Source organism: Cervus canadensis, chromosome 17, assembly GCF_019320065.1.
Source record: "Cervus canadensis isolate Bull #8, Minnesota chromosome 17, ASM1932006v1, whole genome shotgun sequence".
NCBI lineage: Eukaryota > Metazoa > Chordata > Mammalia > Artiodactyla > Cervidae > Cervus > Cervus canadensis.
In genome coordinates this window covers 44,457,339-44,473,812 of record NC_057402.1, presented here as the reverse complement: position 1 = coordinate 44,473,812, position 16,474 = coordinate 44,457,339, and the positions used below count along the sequence as shown (strand labels likewise).

The 16,474-nt window shown below is 46.8% G+C and overlaps 1 long non-coding RNA gene across 1 annotated transcript; it reads right to left on the bottom strand.

The window, feature by feature from the left end:
- Positions 1-3,454: 3,454 nt before the first annotated feature.
- LOC122419643 lies at positions 3,455-12,801 on the bottom strand. The gene is made up of 3 exons (XR_006262944.1): positions 12,662-12,801; positions 5,125-5,193; positions 3,455-4,311 (listed from the first exon to the last, which is right to left on the bottom strand). It is a non-coding gene; the product is annotated as an uncharacterized LOC122419643 (long non-coding RNA).
- Positions 12,802-16,474: the final 3,673 nt, after the last annotated feature.

The window sequence follows — 16,474 nt, the reverse complement described above, 5'->3', positions numbered from 1 at the left end:
TGGCAGACCCCGTGGCTCCAAACTGTCTTGCAGCTGGGCTGTTACACTCGTTAGCTTTAAATATTGGGTCCGGGGAGACTGTTGGTTTGGCCTATGCTTAGGGCCATGTCCTTGTAAGGATCAAGTTGGCAGTTGAGCACAGAGAATGCAGTAAGCATCCCTAAGTATGGGCAGGGTCGGCAGCCTTTCTTCCAGCGGTGCTGTGGTGTTGTGGTCTCAGCCCTTTGCAGCTCTGGCAGGGGGAGCAGGAGAGGGAAGGGGAGGAGAAGATGGGGCATGTTGGCTGCTTGCCAGGCAACTCCAGTGTCTCGGAGCAGGTAGGAAGACACAAAAAAATGAGCAGCTGCAGCCAAGCTTGGCTAGAAGACTGAACAAAGAACAAACTGCTGGCGACTCCTGCCTGGAGCTCTCAGCTTGCCAGCAGCCAGGGGCCCCTGGGAAGGCAGGCTGCGACCCCCACACCTGATTGCCATTCATTTCCAGCCAGGCAGCTCTTAGCAACGGCTACTGGAGCTGCACGTCAGCTAGAAACTCACGGTCCCCATGAGCCCGGCCAAGCAGAGAAGGGAAGGCAGAGCAGAGAGGAAGGCTTCCCCGGCTTGGCGGTGCAGGTAGCATCTTCGGCACCAGGCAGGAGATCCGCTCTTCACTGATGAGCATCCCTGAGCTCGGGCAGCCTCTCACTATCGTGCACCAACCCGTCCGGGCAGAGCTCCCAGGAGGCGAGCTGTCTGGCATCCAGGGTGCGCTGATAAAATGCAACCCTTGTTCTTTGGCTCACTTAGTCTCGCACACTCCAGATGGCCTTTGTCTGGGTTCTCACAGCCTGGGCCAGTGTGGAGAGAGAGGTGGGCAGCCCACCAGCTGTCAGGCACTGCGGAGATGGAGGCTGAGGCAGAAGCAGAGGCGCCGGTTGGTGGAAGGGGCAGAAACCACACTGCTCAGCTTCCCGGGAGGGAAAGGTAAGGGGGGTGGTGGGCACACAGGCCTGGATGCTGGACTATGCGTGCTGTTCTTAAAGCCCTTTCCCAAATTTCATGAGGACTTGAGAGAGCAGCTTCCCTTTCCTGTTCCTCACCCTGCCAGTGTCTGCTCGCTCCATCAGCAGCAAACACATCCTCTTACGTTCCACCACTGGACTGGGGAGCAATGGCTACTTGGGAGGAGGATTAACAGGGTGTGATGGGGGGCTATGCCTTCTTGCCAGGCGAAGATGCCCATCCCTGCTCTGCAGAAAGAGCCCCACCCAGTGCTGTGCAATTAGGGATAACGATGGTCTTCTGTTCATCCCCCCTGGCCTCGCCTTTGGGCATCTCCTAGGAGCACTGGTCTGGGTTTACGCACAGGGCAAAATTGTCCTGTAGACATTCTGGCCCAGAGCCAAGTCCTCATCTGTCAAGTAAAGGGGGTGCCCACAGCTGTGATGTGAGCAATCTCTGAGTCTGCAGGTCACCCCTGAGGGCCTCACCCCCCACCCCAATTGCTGGCACTGGCCGTACTTTTGTGTCTTCCCTTGGTCTCATTCGCATCCAGCAACTGGCAGGCTCTTAGGTCTTAATGTAGGAGGGCTCAGAATCAAGCCAGTGTCCTAACCTGAAGTCAGTGACAGCACCAATAGTCTAGCCTGGACATCAGCAAGGATGAAAGCCTTCCGTTGGGTAAGGAAATGCATATGAAAGCAATACTGAGACCATAAAGTACAATTTGTTGTTGTCGTTCAGTCGCTAAGTTGTGTCTGACTGTTGCAACCCCATGGCCTGCAGCATGCCAGGCTTCCTTGTCTTTCACCATCTCTTGGAGTTTGTTCAAATTCATGCCCATTGAGTCAGTGATGCCATCCAACCATCTTGTCCTCTGTCGTCCTCTTCTCCTCCTGCCCTCAATCTTTCCCAGCATCAGGGTCTTTTCCAATGAGTTGGATTTTTGCATTAGGTGGCCAAAGTATTGGAGCTTCAGCTTCAGCATTAGTCCTTCTGACAAATATTCAGGACTGACTTCCTTTAGGATTAACTGGTTGGATCTCCTTACAGTTCAATACAAAAGCCCAAAGTGGTCACTGGTAGTCCTACCATTTGAACACTAGAACCCTAAATGTAATTATGCATTCTCCTGGTTTTGTTGCAGCTGACTTTGTACATAGAAAGTCATGTATACTTTGCATTCCTTTGTACAGGCTTCTGTTGTCTCATTTGGTTGGAGACTAGCTCTTCAGGAGACAGTGGCACTTGTCTCAGGACACCAGATGAGAATGCATTCTGCAGGGTTTTGCCACTTGCCTCTAGGCACCTGGGGTGGTGTGAGGCTTCTTGTACTTCCCAGGGACTACCTTATATCTTAAACAGCCTAGGACTGGCTCAGTCCCCTGTGCTGGGCAAGAGGGCCTCCCCTGGGTTTTTTTCCCCACTGGTGGGTTCTTTGATTCCCATTCAAGAGCTTTGCCAGCTCAGATGGTGAAGAATCTGCTTGCAATACTGGAGACCCAGGTTCAATTCCTGGGTTGGGAAGATCCCCTGGAGAAGGGAATGGCAACCCACTCCAGTATTCTTGCCTGGAGAATTCCCACGGACAGAGGAGCCTGGTGCAAAGTGTCAGATACAACTGAGCTACTAATACTAGCACATAACACTAGAACAAGAGCTTTGCCTTTTTGATGTGCACAGTGGCAAGGAGTAATTAACAAGGAAACACCTTCAATGTGTTCCTCCTCCCTGGTTCAGTTCAGTTCAGTTCAGTCGCTCAGACATGTCTGACTCTTTGTGACCCTACGAACTGCAGCACGCCAGGCTTCCCTGTCCATCACCAACTCTCAGAGTCCACCCAAACCCATGTCCATTGAGTCGGTGATGCCATCCAACCAGCTCATCCTCTGTCATCCCCTTCTCCTCCTGCCCTCAATCTTTCCCAGCATCAGGGTCTTTTCAAATGAGTCAGCTCTTCACATCAGGTGGCCAAAGTATTGGAGTTTCAGCTTCAACATCAGTCCTTCCAATGAATATTCAACACTGATTTGCTTTAGGATTGACTGGTTTGATCTCCTTTCTGTCCAAGGGACTCTCAAGAGTCTTCTCTAACACCACAGTTCAAAAGCATTAATTCTTCAGCGCTCAGCTTTCTTTACAGTCCAACTCTCACATCCATACATGACCACTGGAACAACCATAGCCTTGACTAGACGCCCTGATTCAGGGAACTGCAAGTGACTCACCAGTGCCCCTCCCCCGCTGGTGTCTTCCCCATCTCCCAGGGGAATGGTTCCCTTTTCTTGGTGCCAGCGTGGCTTAAGTGCCTCTGCTCTAGCTTTTTCTCCTGATCCAAGACTCCTTTTGTTATGGCTGAATGAACAAACATAGAACCTGCAGGAATCAGTGGCTAAGAGCCTTACATTTAAGGGGAAAACAAATCTTCCAACAAAACTGCTTTCATAAGAGGCTCAAAATTGAAATGTGATGTCTGTCTTGGAATGCCTGGTCAGGATGTGTGTCACAGCTCTGGAGAGAAGCTGCTATTTGTTTCTGTCCAAGTCTTCCTTTTCTCTTGTTTTCTACTTTCAAAGTAAAGGTACTGCCAGAAAAATTCCTTTTCTCAAGGACGTACAAATTACCTCTTCTCTGAGTCATGCATTTATTCTTGATTCATTCAGTAAACAGTCTGATTGATTTCCATTGACTGGGGATAAGGTAACACCGACTGAAGCATTATTTGTAAAAAAAAAAAAAACCAAAAAACTCCCAAATCTTGCTTTTGTATTACAGTGCAATTAAAAAACATCGTTCAAGGACAGGGGGACAATACAGAAAATGACTTGTAGAGCCAATACTCAAGTCCGCAAAACTTGCGTAACTTGTGATTTCAACAAAAGCATTGAACAAATGTTCGCATGGTTTGGAATGATTTTTTTTTTCCTAATGTTGAACAATAAGCTGATTCTTTCACATTTTGAAAAGTCAGTTGCTTTTTTTTTAAATCTGAAAAAGAGAACCTGGAAAGGAATACAAATTCCTTCCTGGAAAACACGTATCCCTTCATGCCGTCCCTCCACCCCCGATAAATAGCACACGCATACAGCGATTAGCCAACTGCAGCCCCAGGCATGAGCGCCACATCTGTTACTAAGACGCTGGATAGACAGTGGAAAGCAGCCTGGCTGCCTGCCAACCCTCAGAATCCAGATTTTTGCTGACAAGGCTGTCAATAAATGGGCAGATGGCATCAGCTCCCCAGGCAGGAAGGTTCAGCTCACCCAACACGGGACGTTATCACAAATTCGTGGTGCGCTGGCTTGAGCCCTTTGTGGGGCCATTAAAACCATTCCTGGAAGGAGGAGAGAGAGCAGGACAGACTGAGAATTCAGGAGGCACTGGCTTCCTTTAACGAGATTAACTGAGCCGCCCACAATCCGAAGGCCAAATAAGATTATCCCTGGTGACCGTGCAAGAGATGCAGAGGGGGGATGGGTACCTCATTCATACACTGCATTTTATGCCATTTAAACACAAGGATCTGATCCTTAGTGACTGTGTGTCCCTCTGTGAAGAGAACTTGACCTGAAATAAACACTCGCTAGGAAGGTGCTGCCTGTCTGCTTTATAAGCATATGTGCTTGCCAACTTGTCTTTTAAGAAATGTGTGCATGTCCTGAGCCTGGAGCCAGCAGCCCTAGATGAAAAGCCGATGATGTGGGCTGTCTGTCATATCTGAGCCCCAGAATAAAGAGCACAGGGAACCCTCAGAGAGGTCCCCAGGGGGTGACCTGGGGACAACGCCCTTTCCTATAGGTTGTTGTTGTTTAGCCGTCAAATCCTGTCCAACTCTTTTGCAGCCCCATGGGCTGTTAGCCCAGGTGGTGCTAGTGGTAAAGAGCCTGCCTGCCAATGCAGGAGATGTAAGAGACCCTGGTTCAATCCTTGGGTGGGGAAGATCACCTGGAGGAGGAAATACTCCAGGATTCTTGCCTGAAGAATTCCAGGGACAGAGGAGCCCGGTGGACTCCCAGAGTCCATGGGGTCACAAAGAGTCAGGCTTGACTGAGGGACTGAGCACACGCTCACACACATTTTACGCTGCTGATTCTCCCAGCTCCTTCCAGCTGTTCTTGCACATCAGACTTAAATAATGAAGTCTCACCTCCATGAAAGGCTTTTTACTTTCGGTTCTCGTTATCTGGTGAGAATATACATCTACCCAACACTGGGCCTGGAAAAAGAGGAATAGAAGCCAGACTTAAAATTGTCAATCGAATCCAAGATGTAAACAAGATTTAGGGGGTTAAAAGGAAATGAAGGTGATTTCAGAATCTATGGGTTTGAGGATTTGAGATCCAGCTACAGATGGTTTCTTTCTCATTTCTCCTCTAGGTTTTTCAGTTGCTTTGGACTGCTAGGAGAAGAGAGAAAAACCACGCCCAGTTTTAAGGTTATAGCTGCCCCTTTTATGCAGCATTCAGGTAAACCCCTGATCTGCCTGCCCCTCTGTCAAGAAGATAGGCTGAATTGTGCCCTCCCAGTTCACACCCCCTGCCCCCGCCATTCATATGGGAAGTCCTAACCCCTAGACCTCAGAGTGTGATCTTTGGATATAGGTCATGACAGATTCAGTTAGTTAAGACAAGGTCACGCAGAAGTTGGTTGGGTTCCTCATCCAACTTGACTGGTGTCCTTATAAAAAGAGAAAATTTAAACACAGACATGAACCCAGGGAGAAGACCGTATGAAGACAAAAGCAGAGCTCAGGGTGATGTGTCTACTAGCTGAGGAACACCAACAAAACCGCCAGAAAAGATTGCCAAAGATTGACAGCAAGCCACCGGAAGCTGGGAGAAAGACGTGGAAATTCAATTCTTCCTCACTGCCATCAGAAGGAACCAACTCTGCCAACACCTGGATCTTAGGCTTCTAGTTGCTACTGAAGCATTCAGTTTGCCTTACTTTGTTACACAGCTCGAGAAAACTAGTACAGTCAGGTAGCTAGGAAATGAAGTCAAGGGAAGCAAGATAATCTTTGTTACTGGAGTCATCCTCTACCCACCTCCCAGCCCCACATGGTTATTCCTAAAGAGCATGCAACTCTCTGCTCCACTTGGGCAGCCAAAGCTGCCTCTCTATCCCCTTGTGTGTGTGTGCTAAGTTGCTTCAGTTGTGTCCCACTCTGTGATCCCATGGACTGTAGCCTGCCAGGCTCCTCTCTCCATGGGATTCTCCAGGCAAGAACAATGGAGTGGGTTGCCATTCCCTTCTCCAGGGGATCTTCCCAATCCAGGGATCGAACCTGGGTCTCCTACATTGCAGGCAGATTCTTTACCATCTGAGTCACCAGAGAAGACACTCCATCCTCTTTCTAACAAGTAAAAAGAAGGAAGCTAGCTGCTATATGAAGAGTCTCATTTTTTTTTTATTGGCCCATTCAAGGTTTCCAGGGATATCTGCTACACAGTTGGTTGGCAAACTCTTAAAAACATCATGACAGGGTGGCAGATGAAGGGGTGTGGCTGCTTATCTTTGTTCCTTCTACTCCATATCTTGGAGACCAGGAGTTTTGACATCCCTCGTAAGTAGGGCTGATTCAGTTGTGCTTACCTCTGGTGATGCATTAGCAACATCTGGGAACTTAAACAAAACACTAGAATCTGGGGCCCCATCCCAGAATCTCTGGTCAGGGATAATTGAGCATCAACCTCAGGTAATCCAAATATATAGCCAGGGCTGAGCCCCATTGGACCAGAAGGAAGGACAATGAGGCCTATAAGGAGAGACTTGTAGGAGAGAGTGGGGATCTGCAGAATTTTGTGATCATGCTATGGAGGAGGCAATGCCGAGACCCTGAAGAATTTTAAGCTGGGAAGTAATGTCAGATTGCCATTTTAGCAGTGATAAAGGATGTTGTGGGAAAAGGAGCTAAGGGAGACATGAAGACAGTCAGAGGCTCTTGTGTGGTCCAGGTGAGTGGTGGCAAGGATCTTAATGGAAGTGGTGGAGATGGGTTGTAATGGTGGGGATTTAAATGAAACATAAGTGGTAATTTGGATGGCAATTTAGACAAATTAGATTTGGGCATTGAGAGGGAGGGAGGAGTCAATAGTGAAACCCAGTGGGTATGTGGTGGCAACCTTTATTGGACAGGAAACCCAGAAAGCAACCCCATGAATTCTGGTCCAGACATGCTGGGACACGGAGTGGGGAGTTGGGAGGGTTCAGGAGGAGACTGGAATGCTTTGGGTCTGGAACTCAGACGGGCACTTTAGGGTGAGTTGTACTTTTAGAAGTTGTCACCGTCTCTTCAAAAGACCTATACATAGAAAACTATAAAACACTGATGAAAGAAATCAAAGAGGACACAAACAGATGGAGAAACATACCGTGTTCATGGATTGGAAGAATCAATATTGTCAAAATGGCTATTCTACCCAAAGCAATCTATAGATTCAATGCAATCCCTATCAAGCTACCAACGGTATTTTTCACAGAACTAGACCAAAGAATTTCACAATTTGTAAGGAAATACAAAAAACCTCGAATAGCCAAAGTAATCTTGAGAAAGAAGAATGGAACTGGAGGAATCAACCTGCCTGACTTCAGACTCTACTACAAAGCCACAGTCATCAAGACAGTATGGTACTGGCACAAAGACAGAAATTTAGATCAATGGAACAGAATAGAAAGCCCAGAGATAAATCCACGAACCTATGGACACCTTATCTTTGACAAAGGAGGCAAGGATACACAATGGAAAAAAGACAACCTCTTTAACAAGTGGTGCTGGGAAAGCTGGTCAACCACTTGTAAAAGAATGAAACTAGAACACTTTCTAACACCATACACAAAAATAAACTCAAAATGGATTAAAGATCTAAATGTAAAACCAGAAACTATAAAACTCCTAGAGGAGAACATAGGCAAAACACTCTCCGACATAAATCACAGCAGGATCCTCTATGACCCACCTCCCAGAATATTGGAAATAAAAGCAAAAATAAACAAATGGGACCTAATGAAACTTAAAAGCTTTGCAGAGCAAAGGAAACTATAAGCAAGGTGAAAAGACAGCCCTCAGATTGGGAGAAAATAATAGCAAATGAAGAAACAGACAAAGGATTAATCTCAAAAATATACAAGCAACTCTTGAAGCTCAATTCCAGAAAAATAAATGACCCAATCAAAAAATGGGCCAAAGAACTAAACAGACATTTCTCCAAAGAGACATACAGATGGCTAACAAACACATGAAAAGATGCTCAACATCACTCATTATCAGAGAAATGCAAATCAAAACCACAATGAGGTACCATTACACGCCAGTCAGGATGGCTGCTATCCAAAAGTCTACAAGCAATAAATGCTGGAGAGGGTGTGGAGAAAAGGGAACCCTCTTACACTGTTGGTGGGAATGCAAACTAGTACAGCCACTATGGAAAACAGTGTGGAGATTTCTTAAAAAACTGTAAATAGAACTGCCATATGACCCAGCAATCCCACTTCTGGGCATACACACTGAGGAAACCAGATCTGAAAGAGACACGTGCACCCCAATGTTCATCGCAGCACTGTTTATAATAGCCAGGACATGGAAGCAACCTAGATGCCCATCAGCAGATGAATGGATAAGGAAGCTGTGGTACATATACACCATGGAATATTACTTAGCCGTTAAAAAGAATTCATTTGAATCAGTTCTAATGAGATGGATAAAACTGGAGCCCATTATACAGAGTGAAGTAAGCCAGAAAGGTAAAGAACATTACTAACACATATATATGGAATTTAGAAAGATGGTGACGATAACCCTATATGCAAAACAGATAAAGAGACACAGAAGTACAGAACAGACTTTTGAACTCTGTGGGAGAAGGTGAGGGTGGGATGTTTCGAAAGAACAGCATGTATATTATCTATGGTGAAACAGATCACCAGCCCAGGTGGGATGCATGAGACAAGTGCTCGGGCCTGGTGCACTGGGAAGACCCAGAGGAATGGGTGGAGAGGGAGGTGGGAGGGGGGATCGGGATGGGGAATAAGTGTAAATCTATGGCTGATTCATATCAATGTATGACAAAACCCACTGAAACGTTGTGAAGTAATTAGCCTCCAACTAACAACAACAAAAAAAAAAATTAAAAAAAAAAAAAGAAGTTGTCACTGTTTCTTAAGAGCAGATTAAGAAAGATGGGGTCACTGACAAAACTTAGGGACCACCAAGGCTTAAAGGGAATAGGAAAAGGAGGTTAACAGAGCAAGGAACATCACACCAGGGACAAATGCTCACGCACAGCCCTGCTTTGATGGGTCTGGGCTCTTATAAAATTTCACTCCTCAACATGACCTGCAAGACCTTCAGGATCCATGCTTTCTTCTTTGAGACAGGCTGGGACCCAAGACCCTTCCCTGCAGTGCTTGCACCTAGACTCAGCTCTTCTAGAGCAGCAAGATACAAAGAAACTGTATGGGACTAAAAATAACTGTATGCAGTGCAGTTGGTCAATTCTGGACCAAAAGATACAAAAAGACAACAACAACAAAAAACCAACTCTACTGCCATTTTTAAAGAGCTGGGAGCAAAAACTGGGTGTCGGGAGGGAAAGCAGGGTACTACACATGCCCACTGCACACAATACCACTCAAGGGATGGGCAGACCCACCTAAGCCACCTCACCAGGCCAACCCTTGGACACACCCCTACCCTCACACACATATAAGGAATAAGCTCACCTCCCGCCTTGGGGAGGGAGCAAGAAAGGGAGCCTCTTGTTTGTTCTTACCTTGCCATACCACCTGCTGAAGCATGGACCCCAGTAAAGCCTTGCCTGAATTTCTTGTCTGTCCCCCACTCAATTTCTATTGACTGGGGAAGGCTCAGAACCCCGGTTGGTATCACCTTTTCTAATTCTGTAAACTCATCAGCTGCTCCTCCACATCCTGCCCCCCCCCCAAGCCCCTTTCCCTCTCCCAGCCTCATGACACCATTCTCTGCTCCCCTGACACTCAGACCTCCTGCCTGATGCTCTGCATGCCCCTCATGAGTCCTTTCTAATGTCCTTGATCTTAGAACTCTACTCATCCTGCAGGACACAGCTTCTCTGATCTTCAAGTCAGAATCAGTGCTCCCCAAGACCCTTCCATCCACATGATGAAGCATCTGTAAAGCCAGGTAATTAACGGGCTAGCTTTTCGTTTCCAAGACTGTGAATTCTTCAAGGGCTGGGGCTTGAATCTGACTCATCTCCACTCGCGCTGTGCCAGAGGCAGCTCCTGGAACAGGGTAGTTAGCTCCTTCATCAATGTTTACAGTCCACATGATTAAATCAATGAAAGCCTATCACAAAATCAAAGCCTTGCCTTTCAGTGGGTAGAACCACACCATTTCTCACCTGAACCTGGCAGTGGAAGCCAGCGTACTTCAGCTTGTAAAGAAAGGAGGGTGGCAGGGTTCAGTGTAATCAAGGGTTGGATGATCTACCAACATCTTTCCAATTTCCTCTCCAGAAATCATCACCTTCCAAATGGCTGCTCAGAATAGGTGAACAAAGGAAGTATTTTTCTTCAATCATTCATGACACATTTAAGGATAAAAAAAGAGCAAGTTCCTCTAATATCTCTTTAATCCCTACCTGAAGTAGCCCGAGGGAATGAATATCTGATTCTGAGTCTTCCTGCCTGAAAAGAACAATGCTTAAAACTTGCAAATGTCAGAAGATGCTAAGGCTGGTGGCACTGTTTGATCTATAGAAAGGAACTGTAAACAGGAATACCTGAACTCCACATCAAAGCAAACCACCATTCCTCTTTTCAACAGCAATTAACACAGCCATTTTATGATTTGTTTAGGTGGAGTCAGCTCAACTCTCTCCATTAAAAAGATGCATAAATTTTATCTTACGGAAAATCCTGGCAGAAATATAAACTCCTCATCCTCTTACTTTCCATAGCTAGAATCAAAAATATCTTTCAATGGATAACCAACAAGGACCTACTACTGTATAGCACATGGAACTCTACTCAATGGATACATGTATATTTATGACTGAGCCCCTTTGCTATTCACCTGAAACTACCTCAACATTGTTAAGCGGTTATGTGCTAAGTCACTTCAGTTCATAGAATTCTCCAGGCAAGAATACTGGAGTGGGTAGAGTGGGTAGCCATTCCCTTCTCCAGGGAAACTTCCCCATCCAGGGATTGAACCCAGGCCTCCTGCATTGCAGGCAGATTCTTTACTGTCTGAGTCCTAGGGAAGTCCTACAATAGGGATGATCTTAAATGTACTCACTTTATGGATTATCTCCTAGTACTGTAAAGAGGATGAAAGGAGTCGATATGAATAAGTGTTTGGAACATGAACTACCACAGAGTAAGTGCTGTGAGTTTGGTTATTGCTGTTCTTAAGGGAGGGGGCAGGTTATCACAGTTTCCAGCTCCATGGTCACAGCTGACCACCATCAGGATGGGCACATGACTTACGCAGCTAATTAGGGTCTACCCTTTGGGGTTTTCTCCATGGACCTGGGTAGGGAGAATCAGTCCCTCTGCAGTGCCTCCATTCTGAGGGGTGAGGTGCAGGAGCTTCTTCCGGGTGGGCTGAGGGGTTCTTTCCTTTTTTTTTTTTTTAAAGTCTTTATTGAATTTGTTACAACATTGCTTCAGTTTTATGTTTTGGTTTTTTGTCTATGAGGTACTTAGCTCCCCGACAGGGATCGAACCCACACCCTGTAGTGGGAAGGTGAAGTCTTAACCACTGTATGGCCAGGGAAGTCCCAGGGTTCGAGTTTATTAACTCACTTAATCCTCACAAGAAGTGGACGAGTGAAGTATAATAACTGCACCCAGTTTGCAGGTGAGGAGACTGAGGCACAAAGAGCGTGTGGAGGTGAAATCTCTTAGTAGCATCCTGCTGTGTGTCATGTGAGCCTCTGATGTCACTGAAGCCGGAAGGACCCTGAGCCCAGGAGGCAGGGGGAGGAGTGGGTGGGGGCCCGGCGGCCCCTCCGGTTCTTTGCTCTGTCCATCTCGGGGCCAACTCTTCACCTGAGACCATTCAGAAAGGACGAGTGTTCATCCCCACAGTGGGCTCAGGCCTTCCCCCAGCCATGGACACAGCTTTGGAGAAACACACTGATGTCCTAGTTCTCTTTGCCAGCTAATGATAAGGTCAGAGCAAATGTGGTCGGATAATGATTCCTAGTCAATACTACACAACGGTCACGTTCTACCACCCTTAATGCTTCCTTCAAGATCAATCCCATTGGCATTAATAGAATGTTCTCATTAAGAATACATGAGACGTGCTGAGTGGCGTATGAATGGAAAGTAAACATTAGGAGATGAAGTCAGTCACTGTGCTGAATCTGTTCTTCATTGACTTCTCTTTTTCTCCAAACTCTCAGGCCCCCACCTTGGATCATTGCTAACTTGTTACCACTGATCCATACAGAATCACTGCCTGAATGACAACTCCACATAGCCAGACGGACACTAGGCCTGGAGTGGAGTCTTGGCTGTGCCACCCAGGGTGGGCGTCTTAACGTCTCTGAGCCTCATGCTGCTTCTGTCTGAAATGCATGCAATTAAAAATCTCCTGACTGCCATTCGGGTCTCTATGAGCCCCAGAGAAGGGCACAGATGGCCCATCTCTACCACCACCCTTGCTAATGATCAGATTTTTGCAAGTGACATACCTGTGCAAACCTCAGTCACCTCAACAGGCAAATGTGGATGGCAATCATGGGGTAGATGAGGGCAAGCAGGAAGGAATAGATGGACACAGTCTGCAAACTAGGATGTGCTGTGCATGCATAATAGATGCCTCCTGCCTCCCGGTTATTTCACAAGTTAAATATAAGAACTAGAGTTTCACTGAAGCTGAGTAGGATCATCCGACTGGTTCTGGCCAATGAGATGTGTGTAGGAGTGACTTGTGTCATTTTGGGGCTGAGGAAGCAGAAACCCAAAGCCTAATTCTCCAGTCTTGCTTCCCTCCTGCAGCCACCAAGACGACCCCGTGGTCCAGACAAAGTGCTGTGTCTCCATTAGCTCAGCTCCCTGAACGGCTGAGTAGAACAGAGCCCCTGCCAACTTGTGCTGCAAAAGTATGAACGAGGAATAACCTTTGTATTATCAAGTCACTGAGAATCCAGAGTTCATTTATTGCTACAGTAACACTTACCTGGTCTTCCCAGGTGGCTCAGTGGTAAAGAATCCACCTGCTAATGCAGGAAACTCAGGTTGGATCCTTGGGTTAGGAAGATCCCCTGGAGGAGGAAATGGCAACTCACTCCAGTATTCTTGCCTGGAGAATTTCATGGACAGAGGAGCCTGATGGGCTGCAGTCCATGGGGTCACCAAAGAGTCAGACACGACTGAGCGACTAAACAGCAACAATAAAACTTAGCTAACATGAGTAATATGCTATTTTTAAAATAAAATCACAACAAAAGATGCGTGTGAATGTGTGTGTGTTTAGTGAAATATTTGGAAATTTATATTCCAAAGTTTAAATTATGACTTTCTCTGGGTGATGTATTTTCATCATTGTAATTCAATCTGTACTTTCTTCCCCTGAACTTTCTACAATAAACATGTATTACTTCACAATCAGAAACATTGAAGCTGTTTTCATTTTGACAAATAAAAAACACATTGATACTATCTCAGAGAGGATTATCTCGGTCATGTGAGAGTTTATGTCTGCTCACATTTCAGCTATTACTAGGGGAAGGCAATAATCCTCTAAGGATGCCTTTCTCAATAAACAAGCATATCATGTTTGGGTAAGAGCATGTTTTCCTTCAGGACCAGTACTGGGAGGGTTCAGAATGGAAATGCCAGAGTGGGTGGATGTCAGCTGGGCGGACCCTTGAACATCAGTCTACAAAGAAGCACCTAGAAGGGGAGAGAGGAGTAGGGAATTGAATGAAATGATGGAGCCACGGGACTCAACATGTTGTCCTGACTTCATTCCAGTGAGGTCCCAGGGGAACTTGAGTTGCTATTGGAAAAGCCAGAAATCTGTCAAAAACTGTGAAATCAGCCACATAAGTTAGGGTTCTGTTTGTTCAACTTTGGTCACAGATTGTTATTCATCCTGTGAACAAGTTTTTAAAAATCATAATTTTTCTCAGGATAAAAAGTAAAAATAATGCAGAAGATGTGGGTTCAATCCCTGGGCTGGGAAGATCCCCTGGGGGAGGGCCTGGCAACCCACTCTAGTGTTCTTGCCTGGAGAATCCCTTGGACAGAGGAGCCTGGGTGGCTACGGTCCATAGGGTCACAAGGAGTCAGACATAACTGAAGCGACTTAACTTGCACACACGCAAAACATATATATATATATATATATATATATATATATGGAATCTAGCAAAATGGTACTGATGGACCTATTTGCAGGGTAGTAATAGAGATGCAGAATTAGAGAATGGACTTGTGGACACAACAAGGGAAGGAGCGAGTGGAACAAGTTGAGAGAGTAGCCCTGAGACGTATGCACTATCATATCTGAAAACAGCTACCTAGTGGGAAGCTGTGGTGTAGCACGTGGAGCTCAGCTTGGAGCTCAGCAATGATCCAGAGGGGTGGGAGAGAGGCTCAGGAGGGAGAAGACGTATGTATACTTGTAGCTGGTTTATGTTACTATATGGCAGAAACCAACACGACACTGTAAAGCGATTATCCGCCAATTAAAAATAAAAGCAAATTAAAAAAAAGAAGGAAACTGATACATCAATAAATGTTTTACTCTTTTCATTGGGTGGGGGGTGGGCAGAGGGAGTAAAAGTACAGACTTTGATGTCATTTCCTGATGGGGCTACACTTCCTCACAGGCTCTGGGCTCCCCCTGCTCATTCCATATCCTCCACCACTGCTGACAGCTCACAGCTCGTCAAGGGCAAGGAGGGATGAAGTGAGGAAGCAGAGTCCTGGTATAACAAGGGCCCAGGAGGTGTTCTGAGGCACGAAGATCGAGTCTGAGAGATGAGGCAGTGTTTTCTGATGACCCTCCCCCATGGACTGGGGCAGGGGGTGGGTTTCAGATTTCTTTAGAATCTTTAGAATCTCCCCAAATGTTCACTGTGGGTATAAGCAATCCAATAAGAATCTAAGGGACTTTGTAGGAGGAAGGGCTGGAGTGACAGGAACTCACTGATCACGTCTCAACTCCAAATCTAACCCCCACTCATCTACAGTCTTTTCCAGCTTGCAGAGGGTGCCCCGATTCCATGGCTCACGACTCACATCACTCTGATCTTTGCTTCATCCTCACATCTTCAGACTCCCCTTCTCTGATTCACTTACAAGTGCCCTCCCCAGGGAATCCAGGTTAATCTCCGCATCTCTGGATTAATTTCCCTAATCACATACGCAGTCTTCTGTGTGACACAAGAAAACGCGTTCACAGGTTTCAGGAATGGGGATGTGGACTTTGGGGGTCCTCAGTCTGTCTCCCACAGGGGCCAGGAGAGAGGCTTATGCACACCAATCCCTGTGACCTTTGGAAGCAGAGGTAGCTCACCTGTTGAGAGTCTTTGTGATGACTCCGCTGTGTGAGGTGGCAGTCACATCACGTGGGTGTCATCTTGGGCTTTAGCAAAGGAGACAGAGAGGTAGAATGTGGCGAGTGGGCTCCGGGTGGAGCATAGAAAAAAGGATGGTGAGAGGGCATCCATCCCAAGGTAAGACGTTTCCATGACCCATTGTGCTGGGAAAGTCCATCTTTAGCCCTGAGCCCTAGGGCAGTCAAAAAATGAAAGTGTTTGTCGCTCAGTCGAGCCCAACTCTTTGTGACCCCAGGGACCGTAGCCCACCAGGCTCCTCTGTCCATGGGATTTCCCAGGTAAGAATACTGGAGTGGGTAGCCATGCCCTCCTCCAGGGGGTCTTCCCGATCCAGGGATCAAACTTGGGTCTCACTCATTGCAGGCGGACTCTTTACCATCTGAGCCACCAGGGAAGCCCAAGCGGAGTCAAGGTAAGTAGCAAACGGAAGGAAGGAGACAGGGGGAACAACTAGAGCAGGTATAGGTGGAGGCCATGCTTAGAAGAACCTCACTAGCATTCTAGTCCTATCCTAGGAATACTGTTATGGCCAGAGTCCTCCCTGGACCCCTTGCCCCGGATGTCGTCTCATAGAGAACCCACCAGGACAGGAGCCAGTTGGCAATACTTACCTACTGAGGTTTTATTATTGGTGACTTAGCAGCCAGGACTTCTGTTCTAGAACACCTGCCAAGTTGGCCAGCAAGAGAGGTTTTGTGCACATGCTGGGCCAGAAAAAGCAGCTTCTGTGTGCTCACATGGCCTTATGTCTGACAGGTTTAAGAAGCAACAGAAGTTAATTATCTGAACCTTAATTTCCCAAGTGGAGTCTTAAAGGAATAGAGACAGGAGTTAGCAGCTCCCGTGCGACCACTGGAGAGAGATGCTTGCAACACAGACCCCTCCCCACACCAGGCATGTCCTGGCCACCATCTTCCACGTCCCACCACCATTTCA